The sequence below is a fragment of the Erithacus rubecula genome, assembly GCF_903797595.1.
Source record: "Erithacus rubecula genome assembly, chromosome: 5".
In the NCBI taxonomy this organism is placed as follows: Eukaryota; Metazoa; Chordata; class Aves; order Passeriformes; family Muscicapidae; genus Erithacus; species Erithacus rubecula.
Window position 1 is genome coordinate 47204627 of NC_136687.1, and position 4045 is coordinate 47208671.

Sequence of the window (4045 nt, forward strand, 5' to 3'; positions counted from 1 at the left end):
CAACATGGCCTGAAAAGTCGAATTTTCTAAAAGTCAAAGTCGATAGCATGAATTTCATGACAGGACTGTAATACAAAAATGGATTTTTGAGTAGAATTCCATATTCATGGAGTCTAACATGGTACACTCCTCCTGTAAAGAATTAGGTTGAACTTACATATGTGAGTAATGCTGGAGAAACACTTAAACCTCTTCTGTATATCCCTAAGTTCCACAAAACCCGATAGCAGTTTCTAATGGAAACTGTTTCAACCACACTTCTGAAGGATTTTGATTTTAGAATATTTATTTACAATTATTTGATAAATAGAAAAGATTATGCTTCTATCCTCCTCCTAACTATTTGAAAGTGAAAGTGTCAGAACTGGTTCTCTATTTCCACGTTTTAGATAGTTTTGGTAAAATACTGCTAAATCATTATACTCTGTTTTACACCATTGCTGCAGACTAGAGGGCTTACCATAATAGGGGGGGAAATGAAAGAATCCATTCTCTCTACTATGGGAGTACTATGACACACAGCTGGGGAAAAGCAAAACAAGGACTGACATTTTTATTCATCTTTAAGTTCTTGCACTTGCTTAGCTTCATGTAAGAATAAAACCTTTATATATAATCATTGTAAATTGAATGCAGTATCTCATAAACACTACAATCAGAAATACTGCAGAAGTTCCAGATCCGCAGAGTAAAAAGTGAACCTCCCTTCCATAATGACAAGAAATCATTGCTCCATTAACCGTTATTTGAGTCTTCACTGAAACAAAATCCCAAGAATTTCCACAATGAACAAAACCTCCCCTCCCCTAACCCATTCCCTTAAAAAGGGGAAATTTACATGCGTAGCAAAGAGAAAACAAGCCTGGTAAGGTTTCACAAGCCTTCATCCAGCCAGAGCAGAGGAGGGTATTTGAAGCTAATTTCACCACACTGCTGCTGCACCAAACATCCTAAACTCCCATAGCCTGGTTTTGCACAACTGCAACACAACAATCATCAGGATCTATACTGCTCTGAGGAACAAACTGGGTGTCTTCAACATGAACCACAGGTTCAGTTGATGAGAATAGTGCTGCAACACACAATCATGCATGAGTCAGAACTTCCTGATGGAAGAGGCCATCCCATCAAGCAGTCACATTTCTCTGCATCAGCTGACAAAAACACATAGTAGAAGCTGAGCTGGCCCCATGTGGATCCAAAACAGGCCCATTTGAACTCTGTATCACATCTGCAACATGCTAGCAAGAACCACTCTGCCTTCTTCCTATCCCAGAAAGTGTCTCAACTCCAAAATCTGCAGTTGTGATCTAAGAGACTTGTAGGAAATGGACAGTTTTGAGCACCAGCACAAAGCACCTCAATTGGCAGTGGTTAGACTCAACTTTTACTTGAAAGATGCACAACTGCCACACCCTCATTGCCAGAAAATTCAGCTGTCTCCTCTTAAGTATCAAAACCCACCATGCTCTGATAGTAGTAGCACGTAAGAAACGATTTATCAACATCAATGAAAATTATTATAAATTAGAGGTACAGAACCCTAGATTAGAAGCACTAATCATGCTATCCAGTGCAATTTTTAACCAGTTACCCAGTGACCAAAGCCAGAGAAATACCATCACCTTCAGTAATAGAAATCACATACACAAAGACATTACATTCCAGAGTCTAAAAAAACTATCAGCTTCAATTTCCTGCACTTCTCCTAGCAAAAAATCCTCACCTTGTCACTTTAATAACATCTGGACAAAAGCCTAGCTTGTAACAAAGCTTTAGAACTCAGATTAGCAGATAATTTAAAAAAAAAAAAATTGCCCCCTTGAAACTTCACTGGTCCATGCCAATGCTGCTGCCACTCCACCATTACCTGTAACTCATGGTGATTTTCTGAAGTCAGGGAATGTAAAATGCAGAATTCACACATCAGGATGCAAAGTCACACTCCACGTTAACCACAGAAACTCTCCACCAGAAGTCAGAATTAAAACCAGTTTTCTCCCAGCATATATCCTCGCCCATGTTGAAACATGAAAATGAAATGACAAAGGACCTAATCTCACTTTTACAGAAGTCAGTAGCAAAGCTCCTGCTGACTTCAATACCAGCAAAAGCCAGCACTAGATTTCCAAAAATCATTATTATTTCCTTCAGAGCACCAAATGCATTTCCTATCAGTCCCCTGCAGAAGTATGATGGTCTCTCAGCTTTCCAATAACACTGCCTCATATAGAAAAGCATCTCAGACTGCCAGTGCTAATCTAATGTCTATGACCACCTGAGGAATACAGTCTGACTTCAGCATACAGCCCAAAGAAGAGGAAAGTATCAATCTCCCTATGGGAGAAGAAAGATGCATGCCTGCAGTAATGACTCAGTGAAAAATTTGGAATAAACAAGAAAAAGTCTGCCATATTTTAAGAAGAACTTGTATGAATATCTCTTCTTCTCTGCACAATAAACAGTTAAGATTCAGGGAACAATATTTAGTTTTATATACAAGAACTTCCTTCGCTATTTTGTTGGAAATTTCTATCAGAAGTGACATACAGAGAAGAACTTTGACCAGATGGAAAGCTATACCCTAAAAGAAATACATTTTTATCCTCTTTGAATTTAAAAAAATTAATAAAAGTGAAAACTCCATTACACAATTAAAAACACTTCTTGTATGTTTATCCAAGCAGAGAAATTGCATTAGGTATTTTTGGAACTGCAGGAGAAACATATATCACTGGCTTCTGAACTGAATATATTTATGAAAAAGAAATTAAAATGTAGTTACATAGTTAACAGTTTTTTAACAAGAATTAACAAAGGTAGCAAGACAAAATCTGTACTTTTCCAGTACCTTTTCTCTTGAAGCCATTTGGAAGCAGTCAGAGCAAGCATAAGTATTTAAACAATAAACACAGTGTAAAAGAAAAGCTAAAGAACATCTTCAGACCCTCAGGAACTGGAGTCTTGACCACAGCATGCAGTTTGAAACCTATGCCTTAAGAAATTCAAGAAGAACCTACTACTTATGCCCTCCTCTTAAGAGAGCTGCCAGCACACCTGCAACTACTTGATGGAAGAAGCTCTGAATAGAAAGCAACAGCAGCTGCTTCCTATTGTATAGGAATTAAGTTAACTTTGCCTTGCCAGCCACACAGGAGAGACCAGCTTCACCTCATTAGTTATATGTGCTACTTACTGGTCTGGAGATGAAGGCATTCTTCTAGGAAGACACACTGTGAGAGCTGAATCTGGGCTTTCCAATTCAATACCTATTTGCAAAGAAATCAATATAGCTCAGAAGGATAATCAGCTGAAAAGGGAAGCTTTCTTCAGGTTGCCTGTCCTTCTCTTCCCAGTGCAAAATTCACAAGTTCAAGACTCACAAATGAACCTGCATGGAAATGCAACAGATGTCCAGTTCTATGTACAACATGTTATATCATCTTTGGATTTCCATTTCAAAGCCACTAACAAATAAGAGTTCAGTTTAATGAAAAAAATAAAAGCTACTGAGAAGCAGAATTGATTCCACAGAACAAGAAACAATGGCTACCTGGCCACAGCAGCTACAAACCTCCTTTTGAAAGGGAAAACATGAATACTTTGTTACTGTTCAGCTAATTAACCCATGCTACTGACAATGATCAGAGTATGATTACTGCAATATTGCACATATCCATTTCCTACTTTTCTCTATCAACAAAAGACCATGATATTTCTCTGGTGACAAATCCTTCTGCATTGATGTCTTATTTGTCCTGAGCCCTTGCACATTTTACGTGTCCTAACTTAAACAACTGTAATATAGGTGCCCCCAGCTTTCTTCTTTTGCTGAATAAAATTGAAAAGACAAAGCACTTGCCCTTTCTTGCAACATACAAGCAGAAAGGTAACTTAGTTCATACAGTTTTAAGAGAAGTGAATTACTAAGTAGGTTTTCCTTCCACACATGAGATACAGAAATCAAATGAAAGGGAATCCACAAGCAATTAACAAGTCCTGTATCGCCCTCTGCAGTCAAAGGGTAAGAATAAACCCGGGCACA

General features: G+C 38.1%; 1 long non-coding RNA gene across 1 annotated transcript; it reads right to left on the minus strand.

Annotated features, from left to right (window-relative positions):
* Window positions 1-525: 525 nt before the first annotated feature.
* LOC306802723 lies at window positions 526-2013 on the minus strand. Its single transcript, XR_013774441.1, has 2 exons — window positions 1871-2013; window positions 526-1072 (listed from the first exon to the last, which is right to left on the minus strand). It is a non-coding gene; the product is annotated as an uncharacterized lncRNA (long non-coding RNA).
* Window positions 2014-4045: the final 2032 nt, after the last annotated feature.